Here is a 14,115-nt window from a genome sequence, read left to right as displayed (position 1 = left end):
CATCCCCAAATGGGGCCACAAGTGAACCATAAAGGACAGCCCAAAGGACCTGGAAATGAGAACTCTGGGATGCCACTCAGCAAAGTGTGGGCACTTAGGGTTGGGAAGTAAAGTTCTATCAATGGCTCTTCCTTTGCCCACCTCTTTCTTTCACAGGGACAGCCACATGAGGATTGCAACACGCAATTCGTCACCACTTTGTAAGTAATCACTTCATGGGACTCATGACTTTGTAAGTCATCCCATCTCTTTATTATTTCCTGCTTCACTTAACCACATGGACTCTAATAATAATTTAGACTTAGAGAAGGGCAATCCTGACACATAACCTGAATATGTAAAGCAAAAGCTATGTTCCTTCTATGTACTCATTCCCTGTTCTCAGTGTCTGAATCCCTTGCCCTAGGTTCAGGAGGTCAGAATACCAAGAAACTGGGCTCATTTTTGAATTCTGTAAGATATTGTCAGCAAATTGGTTGGTTCTGTCCAATCATTTTTACAGCAAGGCCAAAGACTGCCAGCTCAAAAAGAAAAACAAAACAAACCACCTGATTTTAACAGTATGGCAATAATAGTTGCAAAATTTTAACCTGTCCTTATTGAATTTGGTGCGTTGATGTTTTTAAAGCAGCATAAATCATGAAGTAGAAAATTTTCATCTTACTTTTTCATCCTTCTTTTTCATCTTTCTTTTTCTTTTGACTGCACAGAAATATGCAGTAGAATTGAGTGAAAGCACAATTTCAAGAGCATAAAGTTTAAGTTCCATGTATCCCAGAACATCTGTGACCCTAATTGTAACAGACTTCCTACAATAGGTTTTCCACATTATCTCTAATATGCAGTGAACATACTTGTCAAACAAATGCTGATCCTATGTCCTAATGGAACCATCATTCTTAAGCACATTGTAGCTTTTATTTTTGCAATAAACATTTGCCGTAAACAATAGCACTTATGTGAAATACAGTGTTTGTAAGGGCCTTGGGAGCTGCATCTTGGGAACAGAGACTCAGGTACAGCAATATGTTCTGTCAATCCTGAATGCATTGTTAGTGCTATAATGATAATCTCTTCTCCGCCCTGCATAATACTTATGCAGAGCTTAAAGCTATGAAGCTTTCTGTACTATAGTTCAAGCTTAGAGTGATTTATACCATTTGACATGCAAACACTTGAAAAATGTAGTCTATCTTGATAATTCTGACACAACCTTAACTCTAGTGGCAATAGCAGGTGTCACTTAATTACAGTATCTCCTGCTTATAACACTGCCATGGTAATTAAAGCATGTCAGAACTACAAAACAAGAGTAGTAAAGACACATTTTATGACAGAGACATTAACAAATTTTTAAAGCATGATCTGCTATGATATTAAAACTGGAAAATTGTGTTCCTACTCATAATGATTTAGTACTGAATTACAGAAATTGTTGAAAATCCTAAATATGTTGGCAGTTGCTACTAGTATTAAGCACTACACACTCACAGAAGTGATATGACAAATACATTTAAATATCTTTAATGCTGCAAAACCTGGAAAGGCAATTAGCGGCAATAAAATTTGTATTGAATTTGGATAAATTTTAGACAATTAGCCTTCTTCTAAATGCAATTTCTGGCCAGGAAATCCATAGGGACACATGACTTATCCACATTTATTACTCATTAGAGCAGAGTAATTCCTGTCATGGCTGAACATCAAGGAATTAATCATCATAAATTCAGATCAGCTAATGGACTGAGTAGTCCTTTTCTCCCAAGAACAAATCCCTAGGTAAAAGATATGAAATATAAATTGACCACAGCAAAGAGAAGTGCATAGCAAAAATATGCATAGTAGATATATACAGTCATTATGCTCAATATGTATATACATGCATGTAGTGTATATTGATAATGTATTAGGAAAGTAGATTTACTCATGGGCACTTACATTTCAGATAACACAGATAAAGTTTGTGTGTGTCCTTTTATCAGTAAGTTCACCTCCAGATATTTCAAGACTAATATGCCCTATGAACAGAATTTTGTCACTCTTCTCTCAGGCTAAGAGTCTTTCCTCTCTTGAGTAAGAGTAAAATGAGTTTGGTGTAGTTTTTTTATATCTTGCTCCTCCAGTGTAACAAACTTAGATTTTTCAATGTACTATAAGCAAAGAAACAACAGAAAAGAGATTTAAAATTGGAAAGACAGAGTTCAACAAACCAAAACATTGAGCAGTTTGAGGACAGCAGGCTGTGTTTGACTTCTTCAAATATAACTTCTATTGAGAATGAATTTTTCTATATAGATCATTATTATCTATTTTGATCTCAAGTCACATTGGAACTGAACACAAACCTGAACTTTTTGAGGTGGGAAAAATTTGAATAAATACAGCTGTTAAATTACTAATTACCTTTCATCAATCTTCACATTCTTCTGCCTTAACTTTAAGGAAACCAACGTTAAAATTAATATCTGAGGCAGCTTGCTTTACTGTCTTTCTACTGCAATGAAGTCCTTGGAAATTCTGTTTCCATTTTCCAAAAATTATGACTGGTGAATTTCACAGAAGTTTAAAGTAGGATTCATTATGTGATCTGAAGACCTATGTCTTCTGAACTGACTCTAACCTTACATTTTTGTAATTAGAAAATTACATCTAGTTTATGATTCTTCTTTTAGTTTATTTTATATCTACTCTTATTAATATCCTTTAAAAAAAAATCCCATCAAGTTGCTGTATTCAATTTCTTATGTATTTGAAGGAATAAATGTAATAATCTCTATACAATAAGAAAAATTCTTGATATTTTCATAGACATAGAATGCATGTTTTAATTAAATTTATTGTGCCTTATTAGTGTGCTCTGTTTGGTGTCATGTGTCTTATGTAGAGTGTGCAGACTGGATGATTTTTAGGTTGAAATCAAACTCAAATATGTGCTCCTGAGAACATCTAATACACTCTAACCATAGCAAACTTTCAGCCTGTGAGACCAAACTCAACATAGCCCAAACCAAACTGCACTGAAGGCCATCAGGTCATCACAATGCTGGTTTTGATTCCAATCCTTAGCGCACTTCTTCTCTTTTTAAAATACACATATTTCTATTTCTTTTTCTCTACACCTTCTTCAATGCAATCAGAATTTGAAAATGCATATGTCCTCAGGTTTCCTGTGACAATGAAAATAATTCCATCTCTATAATTTCATTCATCATGCTATTTTTCTGTTATGATAGTTCAATAGAGTCCTGTATTGATGATGCCCATCAAAATTACTGACAGAAAACACCATTAACAATCTGGGTTTGTCCATGGCATTAGAGGATGTATTTAATAAGACTGGTCTCAAAACGGGTCCACAGGTTACTCATGGCATTAAGCTTTTCCAAGCTAGTAATTCCCTTCACAGCATAATCCATTATCACCTCCCACTTAGCTCTTCTTATCCACTTTAAAAGTTCTTGTACTAGCCCCATATTATCAAATTCAATTGGTAATTTCCCTTGTGGCATCCTATCAAACACTTTAGTGAAATCTAGACTGACTACAGAGAACACATTTCCTCTGTCAACTGCCATTTAAAACCCAGGATAGCAGGGTTAATCTGACATGATCTACCTTTGACAAAGATGTTTTGCATTTCATCCTGTTTTGTATTTATTTCCCTACGTTTATTCTTAGTTTTACATATATATATACATATATATGTATATAGTTGCTTGACTACCTTTGAAACTTTTTTTTAATGAACATGATGTTTACTTCTCTGTATTAAAAAAATCATCTTAATGCACTTTCTGAACACTTTGACTTGCTCAATATGCGATGTCAGATCTTTCAGGATTCTGATACAAAGACTGATGAAACTGAAGATAAACTAAAATTGAAAGACATTTGAGATGAAACAATTTCTTTACCCAAACCTAATCTTATCACTATCTTCACTGAAAACTTATTTCACATATCTGGTGAATCCAAGAAATAATCTACAGCATCTTTAACCTGAATCACAATCCCGTGTATGTCCCTTGCTCTCTGGAAGCCCTAAGAACTGTATTAGAAACATCACCCCAGAACTTCATTGCCAAAGTAGGCATTCAGATCCAAATTAGAAACTACAAAGAAGGCTTAAATAACACCACAGCCACATAAATTCAGACATTATATTAATTAAACTATATTTTCTAGTCATAAACCTGTATTTTTGTAATAAGGACTGGTAATAATACCTAATTTGCCTTCATGTCTTGTATAAGAGAGAGAATCATCATTTGATGAGCATTATCCCCATATGGAGCCTAGTGGAAGGAAAATAGGTAAAGTCAAGGTTGACACCTTGGCTTCAGGTGGTTATGAATTTGCCACAATCCTCTGTAGGCCGTTATGGTGCACAAACATATTAAAAATATAAATATTATATTTAATTTGGATTTTAACTATTTTAGCTTTCAACAGCTATGGATCCATAGCGTGTATTCACTTATCCTTTTCTGTTGCTTTGCAAAACCAAGTATGTTGAGGATACCTTGAAACATTGAGTATTAAAAGGAATGGAATTATACTAAAAACTGGAGAAAATTCATAATTTCAACATAATTTTATAATAATATATATTATGATGATAAATTATATCATGCATTCTCAGGAATTAAAAGTGGCTGCTTCAAATCAAGCTTTTATATGCACTGCATATAAAAGCATATTTGAATAACTATGCAAAATCTATTACTAATAGCAATAGCAACTACAGTAATAAATGTTTCCTCAATGACAGTAACAAAGGTTTCTTCATAACATCCTTATTCTGAGATGCAGTTTTTCCAGGTGTCAGAGACTGAAATAGTTCATGTCTCAAACATTGATATAAAGTTTTGCTTGTTATAACAAAAACTGTATAAAGAAACTATAATGAAAGAAGCCTCTCTGAAGATACCTGACTGGGACTTTGGACTGAAAGTCAAACTGCTGAGATTAGATAAAGGGAAACCTGTCGCTGTTGAGCAGCTAGCAGAGTAATGAATGCATCAGTTCTCAGTGGCAAGAAGGAATGACCTTTATTGTTTTGATTTCATCACATATATAGAGTTCTCAAAAGTCACCCAGATTGGTCAGTCAGAAGCCTTCCCCCAGGCCTGATTGGCCAGGCCTGCACTGTCCAAATTCTGGGACACTGTTCCAACAACATCCAAACTTTATCTTTATTTATAAAACACAAGAAAATTTCTCATGGGAAAAAGCTGTGCTAGCCACAGAAACCTATTGTTCCGTCGCCTTAGGCTGAGGGAAAGGAATGCATCCACAAAGGCCAAAGCCACCAGTTGCACTGAGAATCATCTCTGGCTGTGTTTGGGGTGGGGGGAGAGCACAGTTTACAGTAGCCAGGTTTACACAAACTGGCCCAGCTGTGGAATCCCCAGCCCCACAAGCCACATCCATGGGACTTTCACATGAGAGGCAGCTGAGGGGAAGTCATAATCCATCACAGACCCCCCAAAGTGCTCCCCAGAGGCCTTGCACTACAGGAGTGCATGTGATGCAAGCAAAGTCTGCTGCTGGAGGCTGCCCCTTCCCCCTGGGGGACATGCCTGGACATTGCTCCTGGCCTGAGTGTATATTAACCCATGGCATTCTGTGCTTTTGGGGAGACCACCACCACCAAGAAGACCGGCTGGAGAGGATCGACGTGACATCGTTGGGATCCACAGATGGTGACATTCACTTTCTCCCTCTTTCTGTCCCCCTCAGCTCTTTTCCTACTTCTCCTTTCTTTCTTTTCCTCCCTCCCTCTCTCATATTTACTATCAAATAAAACCCATACTATTGACTGGCATATGGTCTAGTTTGTACCTTAATTTGGGCAGAGGTATTTCCAAAGAACCTTAATATTTGGATCATAACACCAGGTCAAGTTGTGAAACATCCAGGGAAGGACTTCTGTGCCTGAACAGGTCTTTAGTGGAACAGAAAAAGTTAAGACTGATGCAAAATTTCCCCTCCACTGCTCCAGGTCTTTAAGTGTTTCAGGTGCCTGAATTCCAGTTCCCTGAGGGACAGGCCAATATACCAAAAAAGGGTATTCTTAGGGTAGATGTGAATAACGGTTTAATATTGCTGTAGCTAATTAGCTCTCTCTGGAGAGCTTCAGTTGGGTAGATGTATTCTTTTACACGAAAATTACTCTAAAGAAGACCTGGCTGCTGGATCGCAGTCAGGATGCAAATATTGAGTTCTTGGTAGCCATTAGGAAAAGATCAATCAAAAATATAAAAAGGAAACCTGATTAGTTTGACCATTTCTAGGATTACAGATTGAGAGTTGTTTTAAATGTTCTTTTTTTTTTTTTTAAATTTTTTTAATTTTGGTTTGGATATTTTAGTTCTGCTTTAGAGCTCCGAACTTTCCCTCAACCTATTTTTAAAGCCAAACCCACAGAGGGAGTGAGGGCTTCAGCTCCATCTGGTTTTGGTATGATCTAGACTTCCGAAAGCTGTCAGACTCCAAGGCAAAGTTTTACCTCATCCAGTTTCTGATGCTGGGCCTGTTTGTAAGGCTCAGAGTTGCAGTTCAACCTATGTGATCACACAGCACTTTGAATCCACCAGACCTAAGCTTTTCAGTTAACATTTTAGGGAGGGTCACAGTGAAAAGAGATTTACTGTGTAGCACACTTTTTTGATTTGGAACAGAAAACAATGAGTGTATGTGACTGCCTGAGCTGTCTGAGATCTTAACACAGCTTATTTTTATTAAAGGATATCTGAAGTTTAAAGTGTGACTGGGAGTACTGTGTTGAAAACAGGTTAAGAACAGCTTGATATGTATTAATTAAAAATGAAGTCTGGGTTTAAAATGGAGAGCAGTTGCATCTGGGGGAGTAAGCTGGGAAGAATTCACTGGAGTCAGTTATACCATTCACTTTTATTTAACCTTTAGAGTATGCCTTTATTTGTAGAACAGAATAATAGCTTCTCTCTGCCATGATTGGTTAGAAATCACCATCTGTACTGGAAGGATTTTTAGGGGGGTCAATTTTGTTTAAGTCTGGTTGCTCTTCTAAATCATTTTGTTAAATCACACGTGATTAGATAATGGATATTCTGAAAACAGAATTTATTTTAAGTAATCTGTATACTTTATGTTGAAGGCCAGTCACTTATTCAGTTATTAATCAGTAGCCAATCAAAGTTAAGTTGTCTAAAGATGATGTATAATTTTAATGTATCTGTAAAATATTTATCATGTCAGAAATGTTTAAATAATTAAATAATAACAATTCTGCTATTTCTTTAGTGATAAAGCAACATTGCTTACAACAGCAGAAACTAAGATATGCAACCTCCTACAGGTGATTTATTAAGGCTTTGCAATAATACTATAGCAGATCACTCAAATAATTTGGTATCTGTGGCATTTAGTGCTCCTAGAAAAAGAGAGATTCAAAAGACTAAATCTGTTTTATGCATTGGTAGTGGAGATTCCTAGTAACCCACATGAAGAGTAGTTTAAAGGCTCTAGTTAATTATATATCAAATTTAAAAAAAAAAGGGGGGGATTGACATAGCCAGACAGAAGAAATATCCAGAAAATGTATATATTTTGTTTAATCTTTTCAATTAGTGGATCCAGTTAATGGATTGCAATAGGCATATCTTGAAAGAAAGCTTGCATCAAAATTGAATTTAATACTTCAATGTACACAAAGTAACAGATACAAGGAATAAAACTAGGATCCCTTTTCTAAAATGCAGTAAATCAATTGTATTGACACTGAAGAACAACAAAAAGGGCAAATGAAATTTAATCACCATTTCAAGCATGGAACTAGATGATTTAATGTCTTTCTTCCCCTCTCACCCCTCCCTCTTTAATTAGTGTCTCTCAAAAATTTTAGTATATTTGGAGCTAACAAGGAATTCAGACTGGTGTAATGCACTCCTTACAGCTGCACTCCTATAACAGAGTGCAGCTATTTTCATGCAGGGAATGTGATCAAGAGGCGAACTGTAACGGAACAAATGCTCTACCCATGGGCACTGTAAACTGCTTGCTGTAGGTGGGTTGTCCACATATCTGTGGAGTCTGAAGCCCATGGGCTACCCTCAGTGTGGATGACTCAATTTGAAACAAGGCACTTTTTTCCTCAAAATACAACACCTTGCAAAGATATATGCATTGATTTACCTGGCCAAGAATGCAGGTCTGTTGCAGGAAAATAGAATGTTTTCCCCTTGATATGTAATTTATGCTGCTACATGCCCAAGTAACAAAACAAAAAAGATAAAATTACATCTAACTGGATTCACTTTAGGTCACCATCTATCTGTTTACTGTAAATGCTGGGGCACGTGAGGAGCTATTCATGGCTCAAAACTACTGCTGAGTAAAATAAATTTTACTACCCCAGAAATAAAAAAAAAAAACCCCAAAACTAAACAACCAGCATCTGCAGTAATTCCTGCAAAACAGCGGCTAATATTTTGAGGTTCTCCTGCACCTAGGACAGGGCTAGCTTCACCCACACTGATTTCAGTATGCATACAAAGTGCTTGCTAAGAATTTGCCCTTTAAAAGAACTAACTAATGTAAATGCAAGCAAGCTTGTTCTTACTGAATTAAAAGGCAAGCAAATGCATGGTCCTCAGAGGAAAAAAAATGGATCAGAGGCTCTAGGAGCAGTGAATTTGAAAGGGGGAATTATATCAGTGGTTACAAAAACCTGAAAGGAGGGTGCAAAAAAGACTGGCCTGCCTCTTTTCAGTGTTATTCAGTGTAAGGACAAGAGGCAACAAGAACAGACACAGGAGGTTTCCTCTGAAGATCAGGAAACATTTTTTGCTGTGAGGACGACCAAGTGCTGGAGTAGATTACTTAGACAGGTCATGAAATCTCCATCCATGAAGATCTACAAAAACAGTCCGGACACAATCCTGAGTAACATGCTCTTGGGTACTCTAAGTGGGGAGGTTGGATTACATGGTCTTGAGAGGTCCCTGCCAAACTCAGCAATTCTGATTCTCTGAATGTCTGTATCAAACTTCACTCTCTCCTAACGTGAAGTGTCCTAGAGCCTCATGTAAGCAGTACCTGTAGGCATTGTTCAATTTTTCTAAAAATATGTCAATAGGATATCAGGGTGGCACCAGCTCTTGACTGTTCCACCCGTAACACAGATGATCTTGTATTTATGTCCCAAGTAAGAAAGCACCAAAATAATAATTTCTGCTAACTTCATGTTTAATAAGGGAATGCACTGCTAGAGTACTTCAATAACATGCAGTTATAGACTGAATCTATCTCATCAGAACCACCTACATAGATCCAAAACTGTGAAGTGAAATACTGGGGACTGGATGTCTGATTGAAGAGGGATCTCACTGAAACAGTCCATATCATGTCACAGAAAAACAATATTAGGATAGCAAATATAATTTCATTAGTGAAAAAAGATAAACTTTGTGCTTCTACTGCAAGAATTCATACCTAAATGCATGCATATTTGTCACTTTATCACAGTCAAGAAGAATATATAATCATAATTTGGGGTGAGGAGCGATAGATTTAGCAGGAATTCTCTTTTATTCCCTGCAATAAATTTGAAAAGATCACAGGCAAAGTTTTGGGGGCAGGGAAGAGGAAAAAGTTTCAGCTTTAATTAGAGCCAGATCACCCATTGCTGTACAGTTTACTGCAATAGTATTTAACCTGGATAACCCTTGTTAAGGCTTACATCTGGTTTCCTAAGGAGGTCCAGGTAAAGGGGAAACATTGTACTGCAGCTTAGCATTTTGAAGACTGACTTAGTAATCAAATTCTTTTACATTTAAAAAAATGTATTTAAGAAGAAAGTATATCATACTGATAAATTCCAAAATAGTCTATCTAGTATAGTAGCAGATAAAAAAAAATCACGCATAACAGGGAAATATAAGCACAGATACACACAGATACTCTCCCTATAACTATTTCTATTTTACTCCTTTAGTGTATGGTCACAAACATACTGAAACCAGCAGCTTCCAACAGTGTGGTTATCCTGGATTTTTATGGTGTGTCAGTATATTTAATTTTTCTGGAAATAAGGCAGAAGCTATAGGCACTGTGTATTCCACAATCCTCTGTCCTGTGAAAAGGTCTCCCTACAGTCCTTCTGTTCTAATTGTAAAGAGCATAGACAGAAGTTTTCTGTCCTACGCTAACTCTTTAACTGGTTGCTGTTCCTATTTTGTATGCACCAGCAAGAAAGAAATGAAGGAATATCATGTTTCCATAACCAAGCTTGCACCTCGAGATGATCCACACTTGTCTCAAACATGATTCTCCAGTTACAGCTCCAGCTATAGTGTGCTCCCATGCAATCCATTATATAAACAATTTTAAATCTAGAAAGTGATTCTACAGAGTTGTAATAGCTGTCAAGCCACTGTATTTGTGAAGGGACAGGTTTCAGAAAAAAGCAAACTCCAAATGTATCTTTTCTCAAAAGTCATATCCTGCACTGGCATTGCAGAGATTAATGATTAGGCTAAGAACTATGGGACAACACCACCCAGGGTGGCAAATTCTCAATATTCACAAAGTTATCCATCCAAGACAACGTACTTGGTGGGTTTTTTTGAGTTTTCTTTGTGCAGACCATGTGAATATCACTTTTCAAGATATTATTTTCCTATGCCAGTCCTTTTAAATAAGCAACCTATATTTGTGTAGCTGTTGGGTGTATTTGAGGGATGTGATCTTGCCAAGTAGGGAGTGGAGTGCCTTGTATAGAATAAATTTTATGTTACTTATTATATAAAGATGAAGCATAATCAGTCATTTGCCTGTGGTGACTCATGATAATTACTGTATTAAACTTTGATAACAGCATTTTTTCCTTCCCTCTGTCTCATCTCATCTTTCTCCACACTACCCGCAGGCTTCAGCAGTCTTTACCAGCCTTCTGGTAATATTCTGTTTTGTACAGTGCCAGTAATGCTGTCTATCATCTCAGGTCTCTGCTTCCTGGAATCATTAATACTGTGCTTTGGAAATTATTTGAGGCAGAAGGCTCCACAATTGTACTTACTGGTTCAGCCTGGTTCCCTGAAATTAGGTTTAGTGCATTTTCAAAAGGAGAATTTTGCAGATAGGAGCCCAAATGGATTTTCAACTAGGCTTCAACCTTTCTGAAACCTATGGATGTTGAATAGTCTTTCACTAGTTGCCATGCCAACTGACACCAGAGAAACACTCTGCTGTGTGTTCATCCCATAGAAAGCTTCACCAGATGTCTTCAACAAATTGCCATGAAAAGACATTGGTCTGTCAGTCTTGTTAGGAGATAAAAGTCAGACTGAAATGTCCCTGCCTCCACTTCTGATAAAACCAACCCATAAAATATGTAGACCTGCAGTACTCTCACGGAAAACCAGCAAAATCCCTCACCCCCCAACCTAATTCTCCCTCACTTCCTGTAGCAAGATTTTTAAAATATTTATGTTCTTATTTCTACATGAAGCACAAGGCCATTATGCTTTGCAGCTGACATCGTCTGGCAGTGCAAAGTTAGAAGCATCTGGTTGGCAGCAAAGAAAGAGAACAAGTTGATAAATTATTGATTTACATAAATCAACACCCTTTAAATATTGGTCTTTCGAAGAAAAAAATACCCTTTTTTAATGTCAGCTAGAAAAGTGTTAAGATGATAAACACCTTATCAGGTGCTTTGAGATCTTCTGTCCTTACTTCAGACACCAAATATATCTTTGCAATATATTGTCATTCTCTGATGGGGCTGTACAGAATCACAGTATTTGAGAGGTTTTTTTTCTAGTGATCTAGTCCTTCATACTTTCTTTTTTTTTCCCTTAATATTTTTTTTTTTTTAGTTATGTCTTTGCAAGAAATAACACTGTATTCAAACACTTCAAAACCATAGAAAATAGGGTTTAAGACTTAATTATGTTTCAAAGATGTGTGCCACTCAGGATGACCTGAAGAAAAAACTGTGAAGAAACAGAAGAAGCTGTAAGTGCAAAACACCTTGAGAGAACTGTTTAGTTCTTTTACTGCATATATACACACACACACATATATATGCACTTTTTGAGCACTGAGAATACTGTATGAAATGCAGGAAAGCATGATTTAAGTGAAAAATCTACAGCGAGTTTATAGAAGATAATGTATCACAAAATACTTGTCTGGTTTTTTCAATGCTTGTCAAATTGTTTTCATAGGAGAATAAGAAGTATCTTAATTAGGAGCTATACCATCATTCAATAAACATAAATACATAGTTCATATGTATCATAGATTTTTACATTAAAAAGAAAAGATATTTATTCAAGGTAGTTCAATTAACTTTTAAAAGTAAAGGAATATCAATTTTCTATTTCATGTATTTGCTTTTTCCCAAGTGTTTTTTTCATACTAGTCTGTTGTGCAGGAAATTCCTCCTAAAACCATTTAGTATTTTTGTATTACATTATTTGCACATACTCAATATAAATATCAGTCATCCAACAATCCTCACTTCATCATCTAATTTTATTTTTCCAAAAAGATAATGCTTAGGAAGGCCAGTGTAGCTGAAAGCATCAAAGTACATTCTTACATGCAAAGTTTTCCTTTTGAAAATGCACTTTATTTTCAAACTGTCCAGGGAAGAAGGCTGAACCAGCAGGTACACTTGTGGAGCCTTCTCTCTCCTCTAGGCTTTCACAGAAAAGAGCTGATGTGAAAGCTCTCTCTTGGCTGTTATCAAAATATGGAAGCTGCCATGTGAAACAGCTCCTTCTCCAATCCATTGATAACTGCTTCTTCTGGGAGGAGGAAGATCTGCTGCTATTGTCCTTCTAACATGGACACATTCGAGTTGGAAAAGATGTTAGGAGGCCTGCTATCCAAGCTTCTACTAACAGTTCCGCCTGAGAGCCACCACTGAGAAGACTGAACCACATTGCTCAGGGCTTTCCCAAGCCTGGTGTTCAACGCTTCTGAGGATGGAGTGCACATAACTCTGTGGGAAACCTGCTCCACTCTGGGATGTCTCTATGAGCAAAAGGGTTTCCCTTTATCTCCAGTCTGAACTTGTCAGGTTTTAATGTATGCCTGCTGTTTCTCGTGTAGGATACAATTAGGTTGTCAAGAGCCTGCACCTGTCTACCCACCATGCAGATTACAGGCAGAAGGACACACTGAGGTGCTCTCAAAGCCTTTCCTTCTCCAGGCTGTGGCTATTACGTATTTTGATAAAACTCTACCACCAGCACTAACATATGGAAACATCTGTAGAAAGTTGTGTCACAAATGTTGAGTTCCTTAGGATACAAAATATTTAAAACTGTGCCATTTGTACTCAGTGTTATCCAAGAACATCATTAGTTTCTACTGCTTCTTTCTCTTGTATCCAGAGATATCCAGACACGAAAACACAGAATTCTTTCTGTTAAAGCATTTTACATTAATAAAGGATTAACCAGAGAAACTACTTTCAAGGGCAGTAGCCTCCTGCTGAAGATCAGGTGCATGAGGATGGTCCAGTGTTTTGCAGGACCACAAAAAGACCCAGGACTGGCCAGGGGGATAAACCTGCTCAACAGTTAAACAGCTTCACAACAGTTTGCCTAAGCAGGATGTGAGGGGACTGAGGTTTCTGGGAGATGGGGACATGAAGCTGCTCTTCTTGAATATCATGCATCTCTTATATCTTTTCTCTGAGATGCATCAGATGTATCAGGCTATTGTTGAGGCTCTTTTCTCTTCAGATTGAGATGTGATGAAGAATATTGATACCGTATTTATTCTTAAAATAACAGGGTATTTCTTTGCTGGTTACTCACTTAAGTTTAGCATTCTGAGGCAAACCTGTAGTAATGCAATACTCAGATCTCCATGTGCTCCCTTTGTTTCCCCACTCGGTGTACTATTGGTTCATTTTAAAATACGCTCTGCTGTACCTCAAAACCTATTGGTGTGTAACCCTCCTGCCAATCTTCCCTTTGTCCTCCTGGGACTGACTCAGAGAGAGCCAGCCCCTGCCCCCTCTCCTTCCCCTTAAAAGGCAGAGCCTGGATCAGCTCGAGGTCTTCCATCTTTGAGCTGCTAGCATCTGCTCCTTGCCCTGTCTCCCTTCCC

Source organism: Lichenostomus cassidix, chromosome Z (genome assembly GCF_008360975.1).
Source record: "Lichenostomus cassidix isolate B80296 chromosome Z, HeHo_3.0, whole genome shotgun sequence".
NCBI classification, from domain to species: Eukaryota; Metazoa; Chordata; class Aves; order Passeriformes; family Meliphagidae; genus Lichenostomus; species Lichenostomus cassidix.
The sequence above is the reverse complement of the archived record's forward strand: the minus strand, read 5'-3'. Positions refer to the sequence as shown.